At 39.2% G+C, this 23,322-nt stretch overlaps 1 pseudogene; it reads right to left on the minus strand.

The window, feature by feature from the left end:
- Positions 1 to 23,322, minus strand: part of LOC113040638 (transmembrane protein 163-like) — a 34,237-nt pseudogene that overhangs the window by 9,457 nt on the left and 1,458 nt on the right.

Below are 23,322 nucleotides of genomic sequence, written 5' to 3' on the forward strand. Positions count from 1 at the left end.
TATGTTGTTATATAAACTTGTCATTGTAGAACCTTTTTCAGTTCTTATGTCATAGAGTTTTTATATTATTGTAGAAATGTATTTCTTACGTTATTGTAGAAACTTAATTTTTTATTTTTATGTCGATGTCATTGTAGAAAATATTTAATGTCTTAAGGTCATCATAGTTTGTTTTGTTTTTTTAGTTTTCCTTATGGCATCCTATAATTTCTTCAAAATTTTAGGTCATAATAGAACTTTTTTCAGTTTGCATTATGCTTTGTAGATGTTTTTTATTTTTATTTTTTTACTTTAGGTCATTGTAAAAGAAATAGTTTTTGTATGTCATTGTAGAAACTCATTGTAGAATGTTTTTTAGTTTTTGTTCTCATTGTAGAAACTCTCATATATCTTAGGTCCTTGTATAATAATTTTTTGTTGTTGTTGTTTTTATGTCATCATATACAGTTTTTTCAGCTTTTATGTTATTTTCTCTCTTTTTTTACATTTTAAATCATTGATGTCTTTGTAGAAACTTTTCAAGTTTTTGTAATTTCATCATATATATTTTTTTAGGTCATCATAGAATGTTTTTTTTAACTAGTTTGAATATATATATTTTTAAAACTCGTAGTAATACTTGTAAACAAAGTTAGTAATGAGCTTTGTGTGGTTGGTTGTTGATTGAAAAGAGGCTTATTTGCCTTGCTTTAAAGAATGTACAGTAGCAGTGGAGTATTAAGACCACTGAGGCAATATCAGACCAAGGCTTTCGGTGTCTCATTTCATCACAGGAAGATGGATAGAGAGCTAGATTGAGAGAGTGAGTGATAGTGGAGGGGTAACTGGTTTAGGGGAAAATATTTCCCTGCCTGGCAACAGTGATATCAGACTATTCTAATCTTGTCCGTGACTTCACACCTCGTCTTCGTCATGTTCATTCAGCTTTACACTTCTGCTGTTAAGCAGGTGCCGTTAGTTCCAGCCGAGGAAAAACTCACACAACCAGTGACATAAAAAGATGAAGTGTTGTGTTTGTGTGTGCCGTCCTTCATCTGAAAGACTCTTTTGAATGGAATTTACAGTAAATAAAAAGCCAGCGGGGAAATAAGATACGAGAGTATGAATGCTAAGAGTAAAATAAACAGAAATATATTTAGAAAGAGACAGAATCGAATCAGCTTAAAAAACAAAATAACAGTTGCTCATGACGATCAATCAGTGAATCAGTTAACTAATCTAATTAATGAATGAATCAGTCAGTGAATGATTGAACAAGTGAATGAATCAACCAGTCAACTAATCGTATGAATGAATCAGCAATTGAGTAACCAGAAAAACAAAAAAATGAATCAATCACTACAATGAATAAATCAGTTAGTGAGTGAATCAATGGAACAATCAGTCAGCCAATGCAATGAATGAATCAGGATTGAAGGAACTGAAAAGAAAATGAATCAGCCACTGGATCAACCAATCCAATGAATTAATTTGTTAATTCTGAACATATCAGCGAATCAACCACTGGAACAATCAATCAACTAATGCATAAATAAATGAGTGATTTAATGAACAAACAAATTAATAAATGAATCAGCCACTGAAAGAACCAATCTAATGAATGAATCAGTTAGTGATTAAATTAACAAAGTCATCAACCAATACAATGAATAAATCAGTGAATGAGTAATTGAACAAACACAAACTATTGAAAAAAAATCACTGAAGGGTTGAACAAACAAATGAATCAATCAATCACTACAGTGAATAAATCATTGAGTGAGTGAATGAACAAACTAATGAATGAATCCATCACTGAACGATTTAACAAGCAAAGGAATCAGCAACTGATACAACTAATCGACCAATCCATGAATTAATCAATGAGGGAATAAATAAATTTAATCAACCAACCACTACAATGAATAAGTTAGTGAATGAGTGAATGAACAGACAAATGAATGAATAAATCAACAGAGAAACAATCAATCAACCAACCAATGATTTGTTTGTTTGTTTAATAAATTCAATGAATATGGCTCATCTTATACTGACCTAGAAAATGGACTAATGAAGCAGAACGGCTGTTTCGACCTCACTGATGGGAGTGTTTTTGAAGCTGCTGCAACAGATCTGGACAAGCTCACAGAGACTGTAACTTCATATTTCAGTTTCTTTGAGGATATGTGCCTCCCCACAAGGACATTCTTATCATTCAATTTTGATAAACTGTGGTTTACTGGGAAACTCAAACAGCTTCGTCATGCCACAGAGGATGCTTACAGAAGTGGGGTTAAAATCTTGTATAACTAGGCCAGGAACAGACTAACAAAGGAGATCAGAGTGGCTAAAAATAACTACTCTGAAAATCTGAGAAAACAGTTTTAAGCCAACGATCCGGTGTCAGTATGGACTGGTCTCAAGAACATCACCTCGTACAAGACAGTCTGTGGAGGATCAACAACTGGCTGACGATCTGAATGTGTTTTACTGTCTTTACAGTCTACCACCCTCCACCAGTCATTTGAGTGACTGGTCCTGGTCTACCTGAAGGACATCACTGGACCCCTGCTGGATCCTCTTCAGCTTGCCTACAGAACAAACATGCCTGTGGACTATGCAGTCAACATGGGACTGCATTATATCCTGCAACGCCTTGACAGACTTGGGAATTACGCAAGGATCCTATTTGTGGACTTCAGTTCGGCCTTCAATATCATCATGTCTGACCTTCTCTCAGACAAACCCAAACAGCTCTTCACGCCCACCTCCATCTGTCAGTAGATCACCAGCTTCCTGACAGACAGGCAGCAGCTAGTGAGGCTGGGCAAACTCACATCCAGGACTATCACCATCAGCACTGGTGCCCCTCAGGGTTCTGTTCTCTCCCCGCTGCTCTTTTCCCTGTACACGAATGACTGTACTTCAAAGGACCCCTCTGTTAATCTCCTGATGTTTGCGGACGACACTACAGTCATCGGCATCTTCAAGGACGGAAACGAGTCTGCTTACAGACAGGAGGTTAAAGAGCTGGCTGTCTGGTGAAGTCTTAACAACCTGGAGCTCAAAATGGTGGATATGACCGTGGACTTCAGGAGAAACCCCCCAGCACTCCCCCAACTCACCATCGTGGACAGCACTGTGACTGCAGTGGAGTCATTCAGATTCCTGGGCACCACCGTCTCTCAAGGCCTGAAGTGGGACACTCACATCAACTCCATTGTGAAAAAAGGCCCAGCAGATGTTGTACTTCCTAGCTGAGGAAATTCAACCTAGCACATGAGCTGCTGAAACAGTTCTTCTGTGCTATCATTGAGTCTGTCCTGTGTTCATCCATTACTGTCTGGTTTGGTTCAGCTACCAAATCAGACATCAAGAGACTACAACGGATAGTCAGGACTGCTGAGAGGATTATCTGTGCCCCTCTGCCCAGCCTCCAAGATCTTTACATCTCCAGGGTGTGTCAGGATCTTGGCAAGGGAGGAACTCAAGTGCAGACAGGGATTCTTAACACAAAGGGTTTATTACAAAAAGGGGAAACAAAAACCCACGAGGGGGAAAACAAGGACTAGGGCAGATACAAAAATAACTAAACAGGACTGATAAGGCAAGATAAACAAAGACTCAAAACTAGAGAACACTGACTACAAATAAACACTCACGGTATACAGGACACAGTATCTCAAGGGGTACCGGGGTATAATCACGAATCACAATCACAAATCTTAGGGAACAATTCTCATCAGAGGTACACAAATCACAATGAACCGACGCAAGACAGAGCACACTAGGAAAGCTAAATAGAGGGAACAATCAAGACACGACAGGTGGCACAGATGGGACAATCAAGACACGACTAGGTTAACAAGGGGGGCGGGGCAAGGGAACGAGACAACACAAGCACATGGCCCAAAGACAAGGCCATGCGCTTGTACACAAAACATGGGTCTGTCATGATCCTGCCTCAAGACTAGGAAAAAATCAAGGACACGAGGGCAGAATCATGACAGAACCCCTCCCTTAAGGAGCGGCTTCCAGACGCTCCTCAAGGGAACATCAAACACGGGACACGACTGACATGACAGACTGGGACACAGATACAAACCAACAGGACATGACAAATAACAACAAAGGCAAACATGAGTACACAACGGCAGGGTTGGGGTGACAAATCAAAAAAAACAAACAGGGAAGGGGAGGGGGCGGGACCACAAAGTTCATGGGGGACAGACCAGGGCGGGTGGGTGGGGTAGGAATCTTAGGAGGACAGGACAAAGGCTGACGACGGGGGGTACGGGCAGGTCTGGGTGGTGAGGGGCGGGGAGGGGTCTCGGAACAACTGACCGGGGACATGACGGGAGCAGACAAGGGACGCGGGGCAACACTTACGGGACGCGGGGCAAGACTTACGGGACGCGGGGAGACGACATCTACTGGACACGGGGGGACACCAACGGGACACGGGGCCACCTCAACGGGACACGGGGCCACCTCAACGGGACACGGGGCCACCTCAACGGGACACGGGGCCACCTCAACGGGACACGGGGAGACAACGGCTGGACACTTAGGACTTCTGGGAACAGGGTCAGGGGACAAAACAGGACTGACGGGGACTTCTAAAATTTGGACAAGACGGGACAAATAATCAGAAAAGGCTTTAGCAGCCAAGACAATTGGCATCTCCTTACGAGATGAGACACACTGTACTAAAGTCTTTGCTGCAGAGTCGGCCGCGGCTCTCTCCTCCGCTCTCACGACTGCAGCTCTCTTCTTTGCCGGCTCGGGCACGCTCACCGCTGCTGGCTCGGGCACGCCCACCGCTGCTGGCTCGGGCACGCCAGCTCTCTCCGCTGCTGGCACGGGCACGCCAGCGCTCACCGCTGCTGGCACGGGCACGCCAGCGCTCACCGCTGCTGGCACGGGCACGCCAGCGCTCACCGCTGCTGGCACGGGCACGCCAGCGCTCACCGCTGCTGGCACGGGCACGCCAGCGCTCACCGCTGCTGGCTCAGGCACGCTCACCGCTGCTGGCTCGGGAGGAGACAGGGTCACAGGACCGGCAGGCCCCTTCTTCTTCCTCTTCCTCCTCGGGCGCGGTGCAGAGGCTACAGCTGGGTCAGAGGCGGGTTGGGGGAGTTTGGTCTCGGACAGGGCAGACTCGGACGCCGAAGACTCTGAAGCCGACTCCCATGAAAACCGTCTCCTTCGCTTGTTGGGGAGACTGAAGGTAGTGGGAGGTGCCTCAGGACTCTGGGGGGGACTTGCCTGATCCCCCAGGGTTGCCACGGCCAGGACACGACCCTCTGGGACCGTGGGCAGCTGGGTAGGTGGGGACCTCTGGGGCTCCTCCTCTCGCCCGCTCGCTCCGGAACGACCTCCCCTGGTCCCCCGGAACACCACAAGGCGAGAGCCCTCAAAACAATCTCGCTGGCCGGCTGATGCCATCCAGCATTGCCTCCTGTCTGCTGAGTTCCATTGTGGTCGGTTCATTCTGTCAGGATCTTGGCAAGGGAGGAACTCAAGTGCAGACAGGGATTCTTAACACAAAGGGTTTATTACAAAAAGGGGAAACAAAAACCCACGAGGGGGAAAACAAGGACTAGGGCAGATACAAAAATAACTAAACAGGACTGATAAGGCAAGATAAACAAAGACTCAAAACTAGAGAACACTGACTACAAATAAACACTCACGGTATACAGGACACAGTATCTCAAGGGGTACCGGGGTATAATCACGAATCACAATCACAAATCTTAGGGAACAATTCTCATCAGAGGTACACAAATCACAATGAACCGACGCAAGACAGAGCACACTAGGAAAGCTAAATAGAGGGAACAATCAAGACACGACAGGTGGCACAGATGGGACAATCAAGACACGACTAGGTTAACAAGGGGGGCGGGGCAAGGGAACGAGACAACACAAGCACATGGCCCAAAGACAAGGCCATGCGCTTGTACACAAAACATGGGTCTGTCATGATCCTGCCTCAAGACTAGGAAAAAATCAAGGACACGAGGGCAGAATCATGACAGGGTGAGGAAAAGGGCTAAGAAAATCACCCTGGACCCCTCAATCCCAGCTTACTCTCTCTTCGAACTGTTGCCTTCTGCCAGCGCTACAGAGCACTGACCACCAGAACAGCCAGGCACAAGAACAGTTTTTTTTCAGCAGGCTATATTTAGCCTGAACCATTAAACTTTTACTTAATTATACATCATCCATCACCACTGACATATTTATACACAGAATCCAAAATTTCTATACCTTTAAACTTTGTAAATAACATATCTGCACACTTATAACAAAATCTGTACATTTATTTAAACAACTAAATTTTTTTCCTATACTTCTATTCTGTATATAGTACATTATCTAATTCTGTTTTTCCTTATATTAGTGTTATATTCCATGCCTATTGCGTTATTTCTATGTACGTCTGCACTATGCCTTTACTTTCTTTTGCATTGGAAGCTCCTGTCGACAAATCAAACTCCTTGTGAGCATAACATACTTCTGATTCTGATTCTGATTCACTGATTCAATTGTTTATTTATTTAGTGAGTGAATGAACAAACAAATGAATCAACAACTGAACTAATCAGAGCAAAAGTGGGCGTTTATCAACTTGTGGGAGTTTTCAAACTGCTGGGTGTTTCTAAATCATGCAATCTAAATGACCCCCTTACCCAACCCAACCCCTAAACCTAACGTCACTATGACGTCAACCAATCATGTATCATGGTGTAAAAAAAACCTGATCTGGCAACTCTCATTACTTTCCTGCATAGACCTATACCTGTAATCAATCAACCAATGCAATGAATAAATCAACTAAATCAAGTGAGTGAACGAACAAATTAATCAACCAAATAAGATACAGCATTATGTGTTTTCTTACCACTTCTGGTTGCAGTTTTGTGGCGAGGTCATGGATGGCTTTGACCAGGATAGTGATGGCCGACAAGATGAACACAACCCCGAGAATGACACATGCTCTGGAAAACATACACACAGGTACACGGAGTAAACCACAGCGTCAATTCAACTGATGCTTTATTGAGTTCATGCTCTAATTCCCCTCCTGTGTCTGAGTCGGTTAATAAAACACGACTCTGAAGCTTCTGCTCACTTTAGTGCCTCGATCTTATCAGACCTGTCAAGCCCTGCGTTTATAAATTAAGCCGGTGAGGGCTTTAGTTGTCTAATTAAGCCTGGTTGAGCGGGAGCATCTGTTCCACTATTTACTCTGCTGCAGGGGTAGTTGGGTAAAATCCGGTGACGTTTTTTGGCCTTTCTGCTCTCTTTCTCACACCTGGATCATATCAGGCTTTGTGTTTTAGTGATTAATTAAACCAAATAAACACACACGCACACACACAGCTATAGTCTCAGGAGATCAAATTAAAATGAAATGAAGACATGCAAATGAATTGAATCCAGTATCTCTCCTAAAATCAGGTCAAGAAGAAACCCCGCTGATGCTGGGCTTGACAGTCGACTGAATTTAATATTTAGTGTGTTCAAAATATTTTTATCAAAATGTACATTAAAAATTAAATCTATATTCAATCTTAAAAGTTGTGGTCGTTTCAGACTTGGGTTTTGTTGGAAAGCTAAAATAATATGCCTTCTTTCAGCTTCCGATGGACAACCGACATGCTGTTTGCAATTTAACTACTAGGTGTGTTTATTTTATAAAATGCATTTTCCTAGTTACCCCGAATAAATCGTAACCTCCCAGAACACATTAACAACAACCCAGCAATGCTCAACCAGTCAGAAAACTTTAATAATCGCATCGAAACTCCCTGAGAACCACTCAGAGCAACCTAGCAATGCCCTAGAAACCACCTTGCAGAAAACATTAGCATCCATCTCACAAAAGAAATGATGAATAATCAGTTAAAATTTTCTTTCAAAACTGCTGTGGTACATCATTATTCTCATATGGTTTGACTTTATGATCCTGCAGTCCAGTAGATACGTCATCTCGCTAATGCATCCTGCGTTATGATGTAATCTGTCTCCCCGGCAGATTCCCCAGAGCCCCGAAGCGGCCCACGGCTTCATGTTGCATTACAAACCCGATTCATTACATTTGTGTGTCTGTACTGTACTTTCTACACACTTCTGCCTTTGTCCTGTCTCTCTTTTTCTCTGCTTCCTCTTCTTTCTTTCTGTTCACAAAGCCTTCCCACCCTTTTGCCATCTCTATTCTGCCCCTCAGCCGATAAAGGATGCCGAACACAGAGAGAGACTGTCTAAGGACACTCTTTAGACATGAAACCCAGAGCGAGGCCACTTCCTGTGGGACAGGAGAGTCTGTCTGCCTGGCCTCCATCCATTTAAACTGGTGGACTTTTGGAAACGTTAACTTACTTTAACCTGCTGAAGTAAATTACGCTAATTTTGTCTTAAAGATGAAAACATGATCATTTTAATGACCACAGGTTGTTTGGATAATCAGTTGTGCGTCTCATTTGACCACTAAACGCCCACTAATGTTCTCCTTCAGCTGAGGAACGTCAAAATTTCAACATCATTACCTTGAAAGATCAGTCTGACCTTCTGCTCTCCCTGTAGCCCAGAAACGATGTCTAATTGGCTACTGACACTACCCAGAATCCCCGCCGAGCACAAACGATACTGTGTCCCCGACGTTTGCTTTGATGGAGGAAGGATCACGTGTACTTACATGTATTCTCTGTGTGCTGAATGGACAGCCGCCGCGTTACTGTATCGCCAAATCACGATTATGGAGGACAGGACGTCCAGAGTGGCATCGAACTGCAAACGAATGGACAACAGCAATTTAAGTGAAGCATTAAAACGTTAACAACTACGCCATAATAACAATTTAATTATATGAACTGTTTGCATACTTACAGCAAATCCAAACGCTGATGCACTATGCCGCATTATAGAAACAGCTGCAAAGGAATGAGGAAAAATTAGTTCAAATGAAAATGATTTTAAACTTAAAACTTTTTAATAGTTTTTACCATTTAAAAATAAATTTTTAATTAGTTGGACAAACTTAAATTGTGTGAAACTTAAATTTGGGGAAATTGGGGGAAGTGCATATTTGTTTTAAATATATTTTATATTACATTTCTTATATTATTTATTTAATGTTTACCTTTGAAACAGTTAATTAGTTGGAAATACGTTAAATGCGTAGTGTTTATTTCATTTATAAAAAATAAATAAATACAGACATAAATTAGCGTTTATATTTTGGAAGAACTGTAAATGTAAAGGGTTTGATTTTGCAAAAGTTTGTTTTAAATAAATGAACAAATAAATAAACAAATTCAAAAGAGAGTTCCTTAGTTTGACAAACTTTAAATTTGAAGTTTTTTTATTTTATTTTTTATATTGCTTATTTAAGCAAATACATACATACAGACAAACTTTAAAGTGATGTTTATAAAACCTTTTTCAATACAATTTACTATTCAAAGTCCATAAATTATTAAAAAAATTAAATTAAATTAAATTAAATTACAATGAAAAAATATAAACTTAATTATTTGGACAAACAGATAATTCCTTTAACATCATGTCATACTGGCAATGGAAATGTTATGAATTAAAGTTAAATTCCTAGTTACTTTTTACAGCCTGTCTCCAGACACCATCCACTCCAACATTCAGCAAGTATATATAGTTAATATTGATTTTGATAAGTGTTTGTCTCAAGATATATATATCTAAACATTATATATATGCTTTCCCCTGCTGTAAAACTGTGTCTGAATAATTTCCAGCAAGTAAAGTGGCCTGGATCAGATTTCATCTCTTCACACTGTGATGTCAGCACATGGTGTGACTGAGCTACTCAAACGGCAGTGTGGCTCGGGTCCAGTTATCGACCTTATATTGACCTCTAATGCACCTGAATCCTCTATCCTGAGACTGGATGAGCGATCTGAGATATTCCATCTAAATCTAAAGGGTCAGCCAAACTCTCAAAGTACTCAGATCTGCATTTCAGGACAGTCTGTGCATCTAGTTTACATCTGCAATTGATCGTACAGTGCAGCAATATAGAATACACTACAGTATGGTAAAGAATATTAATGTAGAGCATAGTAGAGAAAACATGGAATGTTCCCCAACATTAGTGTATGGTTCCACTTTGGATATTTTTGGGGAACCAATTCCAAGAATATATTCTTTAGGTTTTTGTTTTGTAACCATGAATTGGGAAACAATATTTGTTAGTTGGGATGACTGAATTAAGGTGGTGTTGCAACGTCAACTATAATTATCATGCTTAAAAACCCCAGTGTTGGCCTTAAGCTAAAGTTTGCACACCCATTCAAATGGCAGAAATCATTACTCAAATACAAACACACACACACTCTCTCTGTTCCTCAGGAACACCGTTAACTGAGCTGCTGCAGCAGGAGATGAAAGATTTAGCAGTTTCTAAATATAAATTCTGCTCATTTTAGTAAAATCCACTCTGTTTTAGACCTCTCGTTCCAGCCGATTTCAAGAAACACATTGAAAGTCAATTAAATATCCATAATCCATGCAGTCATTCATTCTCTTACAGAATCCCAGTGGACACACTAGAAGTTTACACTGAAAAAAAAACATACACGTTGTCTCGGGAACAACATCTGCATCTTAATCTTACTACAAACTGCAGGGGTTTTAGTTGTACCACATGCAGTGCATCTTGGGTAACAAGCAAGGATTTATGGAGACTCATGTATCTGTGGAAAGCCGAAACCACTCCTTGCTCATTAGGAAGTCATATTTATGCTGATATGAGAAAGTCAGCAGCTTCTGCAAGGAGTGCTGATACTGCGGCCAGAGCCAATCACCAAAATTATGAAGTTCTTAAAACCGTAGGATATTGTAGATCACAATGACGCATCGTGTGAATAAAGGATTACAGTAATAATTCATCTTTAGTCTGTCATGGGTAAATGCTTTGAAGGGACATTGCATTTATAAGCACATCACAGAAGGCAATTTTTCAAAAAATAAAATAAAATATTCATATATATTTAAATGAAAACATTTTTACAGTTTCTTGAAGCTGTTTCATCAGATTTATTTGCCAGGCTCTGTCTCATAATGTAATGCATATATTTTTATTTTGTTTATTATTAAATTGACTATAAATTATTGTACTTTAAAAATATTGTTAACGTTTTTTTAAGAGGTGGAATAGGAAACAATGGATGTTTTGTGAGTAAATGTGATCTGAAGTATACAAAATTTGGCAAGTCACTGTTGCGGTATTTTTCATTACAGTACATTATGAGTTACGCAAGTAACCTGCATTAATATTAAGCAATTTACCATCGCTCATAAAGCTATGGTACCGAAATATTGGTTTTGCACTGTTTATATATCAAACTTATTTTGCCCTTCTTTGATACAATTCTGCAAAATATGTATTGACAGCTGTGTTTGCATTTAACTAGATTTGTTTTAAAGTACAGTTACTTTAAATCATCACCATGTAACAATTTATTAGACTTTCGTCACGTAACATTTTATATGATTTTAGTCATTAACCATTCTGCACATTCATGTTGCTTTATGTCCATTTTCGTGTTGAGTTTCACCCTGTGCTGTACAGAACAATCATGAAAACTCATATCTTAATGAAAAATATTGCAACACTGATTTAGGGCATATGAGCATATGTGGCTCAAAAAAAGCTGGTAAACATTCCAGTAGGGTATGAGCATTTGATTTACCAGAACATACGAGAAAATTTGTGTAACTTGTACAACACTGTAATGAAAAATATTCCAACACTGATTTCATGCCTTCTTTTATATTTTACTTAAAATAAGTCACTTTGAGCATATGTAGCTCAAAAAACCTGACAAACACCCATTCTTTCAGGTTATGAATGTTACGAGAACTTACAAGGAAATTTGCGTAACTTATAGACTACTGTATTGTGAAAAATAGCCACATTGATTTTATGTTTTTCGTACTTTTCAAATCAGCAATTGAGCGTATATGATTAAAAAAAGCTGATACACATTTCAGTAGGTTATAAATATTTGATTTGGAAAGAGGAAATTTGCATAACTCATATAGTGCGCCAATGAAAAAAAAAAATCGCAACATTTAGTTTGTTCAGTTCCGTATTGTATAAGTCACTTTGAGCATATGCGGCTAAAAAAATTCATTCTTGCAGGTTATGAATGTTATGAAAAAATTTGCATAACCCTTACAATATTGTAAAAAAATATCGCACCATTGATTTTGGTGTTTGGTGTTATGGTGTTTTCTTTCATATTTTACAAATCAATTTATGCTTTATACAGCTCAAAAAGGCTAAAAAATTAAAAAACACCCATTCTTCCAGGTTATGGATGTCTGAAAATACATGAGCGATTTCGAGGAACAGTTTGTTAGTTGAATCACACAGTGAACAAACATGCTGCTGCTATGCGGCAAGAACAGTTTTGTGACAGTTATTCTCAGATGTATCAGTAGCGCATGATGTATTAACTCATTGAAGATCTTGTCCTTGACTGCTTAAGGAAGCTTTAGCTAGCTTCATGGATCAGCAGGACAAATAGATGTTGATTAAAATAAATGTTTATGGTTTGTTGCGTGTAACTTTGCTTTCTACTTTCTTGTAGCTGTCTCTTCTGTGAAACTAGGGCAGAGCCTTTAGAGACGGTGAGATGCAGAATGTTGAAATCCAACACAACAGCTGCTCTGAAAACCTGTCTTCCGCTCGGTCTGTCTTTTTGCCTCACACACATCTCCACACACAAACCAAAACAGGGAATGTGATCTAGTTTCTGTGTCAGAGCTGGTGAATAAATTTGCATGTTGTTATCGCTTACAGGACGGTTTCAACCATCTTCTGATAAGTCTGGAGTCACTAGAAAGACTTCTGACTGGTCAGTGTTATGATACTACAAAAACTAAATACCTAAACTTATACTAGATTATACATATTTGATCAGTTGTATAATTAGTTCTGTCCGTATCCGTTCTAATACTAATATTTGTCATTAATCACTTACCCACATGTCGTTCCAAATCCGTAAAAGCTTTGTTTGTCTTCTGAACACAATTTAAGATATTTTGTATGAAAACCGGGATGCTTGTGGCTGTCCCGTAAACTGTCAAGTAAAATACACTGTCAAGGTCCAGAAAAGTATGAAAGACATCGTCAGAATAGTCCATCTGCCATCAGTGGTTCAACAGTAACGTTATGAAGCGACGACAATACTTTTTGTACGCGAATAAAACAAAAATAACGACTTTATTAAACAATTACTTTGTCAAAACTCTCCTCTGTGTTTCTCGACATCACTCATAGCTACGCTCTTCTGTGTCAGCCGTGCCACAAGGATGCGCTGTTTTCTTTCAAATATAAGTGTCCTTGTGGCGCGACGTGTTTGTTCGTTTGTTTGACTTGAAGTGTCAATGCTCACCAATCAAAAAAAGACATCAGTGTATAAGGAGCCATCTGCTCTGCTTTTAATTAGCTCTCATGAATCTCACACAACGTTAGACCAGCACAGTGCAAACAGCCAAAACCTGGATATTTTAAGCAATATTAAAATCCTGGCTGGTACTTGTCCCGTATGGCCACCCTACCAATGGAAAAATTTCCCGAGACATTCTTGATAAAAATCTGCTGCCATCTACAAGGATGATGAAGATGAAACAAGGGTGGACATTTCAGCAAGACAATGATCCCAAACACACAACTAAGGAAACTCTCAACTGGTTTCAGAGAAAGAAAGCAAAGCTACTAGAATGGCTCAGACAATCACACGACTTGAATCCAACAGAAAATCTATGGAAAGAACTAAAGATTGGAGTTAATAGAAGAGGCCCACCGAACCTTCAAGATTTGAAGACTTCTTGTGTGGGAAAATGGGCCAAAATCACACCTGAGCAATGCATGTGACTAGTTTCTCCATACAGGAGGTGTCTTGAAGCTGTCATAAGGCTTTCGTACGAAGTATTAAATACATTTCAGTAAGTGTGTTCAGTAATTTTTCCCTGGGTCATTCCATTCTATTACACTTATTTGTATTGTTTTCTTTGTATGTATGGATTACTTGGGTTTATCTAGTGAAAATTTCATGTCAACAGCACTTTTAAAAATATATTTGCTGAGAAAAATGGTGATATGTTCAATACTTATTTTACCGCTGCATATGTTTACATAATATGTATGTGTGTAGTGTGTATATTTATTTTGTATATATAAATACACATACATACAGTATATATTTTGAAAAAATATGTATGTATATACATTTATAAATATTTATATTCTTATATTTTATATCTAAATATATATATATATATATAGAGAGAGAGAGAGAGAGAGAGAGAGAGAGAGAGGGATAGATATACACACACATACATGTATGTATTTGTATTTATATATACATAATAAATATACACATATTATGTAAACAAAAACTTTTATTTTAGATGCGATTAATATATACATATGTATACACACACACACACATATATATATATATATATATGCCCCTTCAGATGTAGCTTCTGTGCCACTTATGCAATGCAAATATGGTTTTTGTAGATCTCGATTTCATTTCATCCCTATCGTGTCTTATTTAAATAATTATTCAAATTGAGTAGATTTAGGACATTTGCATGAGAAATTACACATCCTTTGTTTAGAAAGCTTGTCCTTATGAAATTAAATGCCTGTGATCTCATGAAAATATGGCTCCTGAATGGAAAACAGTGTTGATTCAGTGTCCAAAGTGTTTTACTTTTTATAGAAATGGCCACCCTAATTTTAATACAAATGCACAAGAAATGCTAAAACAGTTGAAGCTATCAAAGAGCTAATATTAGTTTTGAGTCTACAAAATGAATACTACCGTGATATAAATATGGTAAAATGCTAATGATAAAATGTTGCTACTAAAATAACATTTAATAGAGTTTTCATACATCGCATTATCCCTACTACAAATGATAATAACACTAATGCTAAAACTAACCAATGGTAAACCTGTAGCCAGCGCTGATACCTTAAAGTAAAAAAAAAAATGTATATGTATATTTTACTTGATCAGTTATGATACTACACAAATTTTAATACAATTTCTAACACTTCAGCTAAAATGAATGCGAAAGTCGCGATGTACAGCTAGTTTTAAGAGTTTTCTAATGTAGCCTATACAAATATGTTAAAATGCTAATGCTAAAATTATGGTAACTAATAAAACTGCATATAATAGAGTTTTTGTTAGTCACAATACTATAAAAGCTAATCCGACTGAAACTTATACTAAAACAAGTGGTAAACCTTTGGCTAATAAATTGGTGTTTAAAGATAATAGATTAGGATATTTTAGCTGAAATCAGTTCATTAGAATAGCAGTACTCCTGCGAACACAAATAAAGACATCGTTAAAGTAGTCCATGTGACATCAGAGGCCCAACCATAATTTTATGAAGCTACGAGAGTACTTTTTGTGCCAAGAAAACAAAAATAATGATTTTATTCAACAATTTCTTCTCTTCTGTTTCAGTCTTCAACCCGTATTCATGAGGGTCCCATCGTTATACATTGTTCCTTTCGTAAACGCGTGTTTTCTTTGCACACAAAAGTTTTCTTGTAGCTTAATAAGATTGCGGTTGAACCACTAATGTCAAATGGACAATTTTAATGCTGTCATTGCTACCTTTCTGGGCCTTGAATTTGTCAGTTGCATTGCTGTTTATGGAGGGACAGAAAGCTCTTGGATTTCATCAAAGATATCTTAATGACTTCGTCAAGCTTCGTTCAAATCCCAAGTTCTTACGGATTTGAACAGACATGAGAGTGAGTAATTAATGTCAGAATTTTTATTTTGGTGTGAACTATCCCTTTAATTTTAAAACTAATATGTTAAAGCTAATATATTTAGATACCTTATTCCATTCCACTAGATATCCATCTTACTATTTACCAACTGAAATCCACTGCGACGACTTTAGCTTCTCAACTATTTGTTCTCACAAACCCGTTTACTTGACTCAGTGTGTTGATGTTTTAAAAAACCAGAGGAGGTGCAGAGAGGGCAAAGCACCCTCCACCTCTCTTCGCTCTCTCTATCTGTCTTTCATCTTTTATTTTTAGACTCGGGGCTCAATGGGATTTGGCATACTGGCTTTTACAGGCTGGTAGTGCTGAATGCATTAATATCAGAGCGAACTACCCCTCCTCTATCTGTGACCTCTCCTCGGCAGTGTGATATTTACATTCTCTGCCTACCGCAAGAAGAATTTCCAAACGCACATACATACTAATTTTGTTTTCTTCAGTCTGAAGTCAGTTCATTCTTCAGGAACTGGCATTTAAATACATTTTGCTGCACCAAATAGGGCTTATTTGCGCAATGGAGAAATTTCAGAACATGTTTATTAGGTTTGGAGGTATGCAAGTGCATTTATGTGTGTGTGTGTGTGTGTGTGTGTGTGAAGCAGAAGACACTCTGTCGCTGAGAGCGTGTTAATTGGCTGCACTGGAAGCCGTGAGACATCTGGGAATTCAGCTCTCACAGTCTGGCATATATTAGACCATTTCTCTTCTTCTTCTCCTCCTTCCTTCTATCCGCCTTCATCAGTTTCCAAACGCCTCTAAAACGTACACAAGCCTTCGCCGCACACACCCGTTCGGTCCCTTCTGGCTGACAGGAGTAGAATTAATGAAAAACGAGACATCCCGCTTACACTTCAGACTCACACATGCTTCAGGGAAGATAGCGAGACTCAGACCGCCTGATCTGACACTTTATCTGAACTGATTCGAGGATAATTCGGTTAAAACCATAATCCAGTTCTCAAATATAGATTTGATCTTCTCAAAACCCATACTGACCCAAAATGCACACCACCCAAACATAAGAAGACTTTATGGAAGTCGAGATGGGATTTTTTATGACTTTTACTGCATATTTATTGCAGTCTCTACACTAATGTACTTCTAAATAGTGTGGCAGATGAAAAACGGGTGACAAAATCACACAGGCTTACATTAAAGAGGGTTAAAAGTCATTTCTAGAGAGCTGAATATCATAGAGACTTGAGTTGGACTTGGGCCAGTATAAAACTATCTAGCATCCACTCCAGCAATTAAACAGCTACCATTAACTTACAAGTACTCCAATTTAAATGACAAGAATAATCAGACCATACTTTTAGATTACTTTTGATCTAATTCCTTTAACACATTGATTTTAAAGGTCATGACACCCTGACTAATTTTTCTGAGATTTAAGCAGAGGTGTTTGTGTTGCACATGATAGAAGACAATGTTAATGTAGGGTCCTCACAGCCACATCTTGTCCTTGTTCCGAGTGGGTCTTGAACCCTGGTCTCTGGTGTGGGAGGAGGGAGGTGGACGCACTAACAAGGAGGCTAAAGACTGCTGTCACTAGTTCATCTTTTGAGGGGAGTGAGGTTTACCTGCACAGTGCCTATCCGCTGGGCTCAGTTATACTCACTCAATCCCATCTGGGTCACGGCACCAATGTAACCCCTCTCCCCCAGTTCCTCACCACCAGACCTCGTCCTTGTTCTGAGTGGGTCTTGAACCCTGGTCTCTGGTGTGGGAGGTGGACGCACTAACAAGGAGGCTAAAGACTGCTGTCACTAGTTCATCTCTTGAGGGGAGTGAGGTTTACCTGCACAGTGCCTATCCGCTGGGCTCAGTTATACTCACTCAATCCCATCTGGGTCACGGCACCAATGTAACCCCTCTCCCCCAGTTCCTCACCACCAGACCTCGTCCTTGTTCTGAGTGGGTCTTGAACCCTGGTCTCTGGTGTGGGAGGTGGACGCACTAACAATGAGGCTAAAGACTGCTGCCACTAGTTCATCTCTTGAGGGGAGTGAGGTTTACCTGCACAGTGCTTATCCGCTGGGCTCAGTTACACTCACTCTATCCCATCTGGGTCACGGCACCAATGTAACCCCTCTCCCCCAGTTCCTCACCACCAGACCACCAGACCTCATCCTTGTTCTAAGTGGGTCTTGAACCCTGGTCTCTGGCGTGGGAGGCGGATGCCACAATAACAGACCAGTGTGAAAAACTCTCTGACTTATATTAAAGATTCTATGACACGAACTTTAAATATTTCACATACTTTTGAAACTCCAGCGTTCATTTGATCCTGATAAGTGCTCGTAATCACAGTTGTAAACACGATGGCTTTCTTCTTTCGTGAGGGGGTTTGGCATCACGCTATCTTTGTTTCCAGGTAGAACGTTAAAGAACGCGACACACAAGCCTTGTAGAATTCCTGTAGAAATCCTGTAGAATTCAACCAATCCAATGACGACTTTTACACTCCTGAAGTGTTTCCACTTTTGTGTCCCATATGCATCAGACGTTCAGCCAACAGTCCGTGGGCATGTCGTCTGAGGCTGAGACTAGGAGGCTAAAGACAGCAGCCACTAGCATTAGTCGCTAGTGTGTCTCTTGAGATCAGGGGTGTGAGGTTTACCTGCACAGCACCTACTCGCTGGCCTCCTTTACATTGGCATCCAATAATTTTAACTGTTGGAGATAACTGGTAAATGTATAAGCTTTTTTGCGCTATTTTCATCTTCCGGGTTTAAAATCTACATTGTGTTGTGACGTGGCAACAGACTATAGTACATAAATGATGCGTCAGTGTCTATTAATTTATTCATGAGATGCGTGTTCTTATTCTATGAGAAGACGCTTCACTTAATTATTCACAATGATTTGCTATGACAGATGTTTCAGAGTGTTAGATGACTTCGTGCACATTAAGTTGAGAGAAACTTCATCGAAGAAGAGTGTTTGTTTTTGCTTTGTAATAAGAGTTAGGCACAAACGCAACTCATTCACTTTATGATGATAAACTTTTTTTTACAGCTCTGTGACACAGCCTGTCAAAAGACTTAAACGCCACAGAATAAGCCTTAAAAGTTCTCAGTGGTGCAACAGTGCATTCATTTACCGTATTTTCCGGACTATAAGTCACACTTTTTTTCATAGTTTGGCTGGTCCTGCGACTTATAGTCAGGTGCGACTTATTTATCAAAATTAATTTGGCCGGCAGCCATATCACCCTGGAGCCCAAGACCGGTTGCCCACTGAAGCTAAGCAGGGCTGAGCCTGGTCAGTACCTGGATGGGAGACCTCCTGAGAAAACTAGGTTGCTGCTGGAAGAGGTGCTAGTGAGGCCAGAAGGGGATGCTCACCCTGTGGTCTGTGTGGGTCCTAGTGCCCCAGTGTAGTGATGGGGACAATATACTGTCAACAAGCACCGTCCTTCGGATGAGACGTTAAACCGAGGTCCTGACTCTCTGTGGTCATTAAAAATCCCAGGATGTCTTTCGAAAAAGAGTAGAGGTGTGACCTCGGCATCCTGGCTCAATTCGCCCATTGGCCTCTGACCATCATGGCCTCCTAACTATCCCCATATCTGCTGATTGGCGTCATCACTCTGTCTCCTCTCCATCAGTAAGCTGGTGTGTGGTGGGCGTTCTGGCGCACTATAGCTGCCGTCGCATCATCCAGCTGGATGCTGCACACTGGTGGTGGATGAGGAGATACCCCCTGACTATGTAAGCGCTTTGAGTGTCTAGAAAGCGCTATATAAATGTAAGGAATTATCATTATTATTATCATTATTGACATGAACCGAGAGAAATTAACCAAGAGAAATGAACCAATAGAAACATTACCGTCTCCAGCCGCAAAAGGGCGCTCTATACATAGACAGTAAAAGAAATGGACACAGCGACCCCATTGGAACTCAATTGAGACAAGTGAAGCCCATTTTTAGCTATTTTTAGCATTCCGTTTCTGACGCGCAGACTCAAACGAAGCTTGACGAAGTCAGCAACCTGTCTGACAGATGTAAATCTTCTAGTACCGGTGCGTGCAAACCGCCATCGTTAATCTTGCAGAAACGGCGAGCTTGAGCGGGGAGTTCTTTGGTGTGAGTGAGCAGGAGTAATTATTCTGATTTATTATTTTGTATAGTATTTAAAAATTTAACGCCAGTACGCCATATTAAGGTAATTGCCTGCGAGCTTCTCCTCCTGTCTGTACGGTAATGCGACAGAGAGTCGCGTGGTTATGACACAATCGTTAGCCTATTTTTACAAAAACTGTTTCTACGGGGCCATAATGTAACAAGGTAATGAAGCCCTTTATACATTGTCGTGTATCTTTAGAAATAAATAATGGACAAATGGAGTCTTTAAACGCCTCAGATGTAAAGTTATTCGCTGTCAAAGTGATGCCAAAATGAATGGGAGGTCAATGGGATGCTAACGCAAGTGAAGTTCTGCTACAAGATGGCGGCACCCGGCCAACTTCAACTTCCGGTCGACTTCCTTGCCGCCTGGCTCTATACTGCTTAGTAGAGCGCCCTCTACCCTCTAGAGACGGTAATGTTTTCTCCTGGTTCTTGGTTCTAAATAAATGCGACTTATAGTCCAGTGCGATTTATATATGTTTTTTTCCTTATCATGACGTATTTTTGGACTGATGCGCCTTATAGTCAGGTGCGCCTTATAGTCCGAAAAATACGGTATATGTTTTTGATGCAGAGTGCACATGGTTGTGTATTTATCTGTGTTTTTAACTCAGAATAGAAAATGTCTGAACGCAAAGCTGTGTTTGTTGTCTATCTCCCCTTTTCCCCCTCCTCCGCTCCGCTGCATTACCACGCCCACTTTTTTTTTTTTTTTTTTTGCATTTTTCAAAACTGTGGCGATAACTAACCAGTGCTGAAACGGGGGGTTTCATGATCCTTTAAATAGGATAATCTTGTCCCATATTGCTATAAAAATACAAAGAGAAGTAATTCATAAAAAATTTATCAAAATCTAATAATTAAATAATACAAATCTAACTTAAATATCATTTTTTTTTAAACTTACAAAACAAAATGAACAATCTGTCCATTAATAAAAATCAGAAAACTGTCAACATGCAAGTTAACTTGTTACCCTAAATGATATATTATGGGAAAGAGGTCTGGCAGTCAAATATGCATGCATGTAAATAAGGAATAATGTGAATTTGTGCATTTTAAAGGGGTCATGAACTGAGAAACCCAAATTCTCTTGATCTTTTGACACATATATAAAAGAATTCGAAACTTTCTTGTTAGTCGAAAAACAACTTATATTGAAGGCAGTCTGCCAAAATGACCGTTAATTTTTTAGAAGCATAAGTGTGGTTTTCAAGACAAGGTCAATTCCTTGTCAAACAGTTCCTTGACTACAAATAAATGCTGTTTTCCAATGTATGTTTAAACAGTATAACAATATTTGCTAGTAGTTGACAAGTTGGTGTGTTTTAATGTCTTAAAAGAGTTAAACAGGAACAGGAAGTGAGTGTACTGGAGAGGAAGTGAGGCTTTCTGTCAAGCATTTTTATATAATGATGCTAAATGCTAATGCTAAACGCTAATCCGTATCTCTTTTATGCACTCCTGTCACATAATATAACATAGGTGATTTCAGAGAGGCTATCAATAGCAAGCTAAGATCCCACCCTCCCTACAAATCCCTCTTCAAAGCCATGCCCCCTCCAAAGCACATGAACAAAAACAAATCAACAAAATGTTGGTTGTTCATGCCATAGCTAGCTGCTGTGCTAATCGCAAAAAAAACAAAAACAAAAGACCATTAGCCAGCACCACAAATTAGTCTAAAAATAGTCTGAAACTAAACTGGTAAATTAACCTGTTTTTACAGGTTAATTTACCAAAACAATTACCTCTATCTCTGTTATTTTCCCTTACCAGCCTCCCGCAATCATTTAATTTCCTTTGACACCAAAGCGTCGACATTACTGAAAGAGAGAGACGACTAAATGACAGCATCTCTCAGGCGTCGTTGCTCCGGAGTTGCTATGTGACTGAATCTTCACAGCCTGGCAACGTGAGTCCCAGAGTCCCCGTCCAACTCTGGAAGTGTAAGGTGAGTCATTCCATCCCAAGGGACGGAGCTCCAAGAAAGAAACCATTCCCCCTCAGTCATTCATCAAATCCAGTGCGGGGCTTCTGTTAGCTGCTCCGAGATTAAACCACATGGCCTGAAACCAGTCTACAAAATGATTAAGCGCATTTTGTGCTGGAAAAACAACAATAGTCTGCATAAGGCCAATTTGAGCATCCCAGCTTAAAGATTTAAGGGAATATTCGGGGTTCAACTTAAGCTCTATCAAAAGCATTTGAGACATAATGCTGATTAAAACCTAAAATGTCCCTCAGATCTTTTCGGAAATGGAAGGTCAGGATAAATTCCCTGCATTTTGGGATACAGTTTTCCAGAAAACAGCAACTGTGACCCAGATATTACATGCATACTGAAAATTTGCAGCAGAAATAGTTAGGATAGTATGCAAGTATGCTATTGAGAACGGTCTCCACAGTGGGTAAAACTCATTTTAAGTACATTTTAAATTCAAAAGGTAAAGAACAATTCCTTTTTTGTATAATACGATCAATTTTCTTTGACAGTCTCCCAGTGTAGTACCTTTAAAGATATTCTGTGTTTGTAGCTGAGAATAAAGTGTGTTTTAAATGTATTTGGTTAACAATTTTCCCATGTGTCAGAGTTTATGCTCTGCACTTTCTTTCAGCAAACATTATCAGAGTAATCTTGTAGAACAGCCATGAGGAAACTAGTCAAACCTGATCTTGTGTATCAAGCTCATGGCACTGAATCAACTACACACAGCTGCTGGCTCTGCTTAACCCGGAAAAACTGTGTAAAATACTATGATATAGATATAGATATAGATATATATATATATATATATATATATATATATAGAGAGAGAGAGAGAGAGAGAGAGAGAGAGAGAGAGAGAGAGAGAGAGAAAGAGAGAGAGAGAGCGAAAGAGAAATATCTATATATATATTTATATAGAGATAATATAATTGTATTAATATATTTAATATATATTATCTATAGAATTATATGAATATTAAATACATATAATTTGTAATTAATTGTATTATTATATAAATAACATAGAATTCATTATATGTCAATATATAAAATAAAAAAATATTCTAAATGATTATATAACAATACATAAAATTAAATATATAATTATATGATATATATATAGAGAGAGAGAGAGAGAGGGAGAGAGAGAGAGAGAGAGAGAGAGAGAGAATTATATTAATATGTAATATATATTATCTATAGAATTATATGAATATTAAATACATATTTGTAATAAATTGTATTAGTAAATAACAGAATTCATTATATAATTAAAAAAAATATTGTAAATGATTATATAATGATACGTAAAATAAATAAATAATTAAATTATGTATA

The sequence above is a fragment of the Carassius auratus genome, chromosome 22 (assembly GCF_003368295.1).
Source record: "Carassius auratus strain Wakin chromosome 22, ASM336829v1, whole genome shotgun sequence".
Lineage (NCBI taxonomy): Eukaryota > Metazoa > Chordata > Actinopteri > Cypriniformes > Cyprinidae > Carassius > Carassius auratus.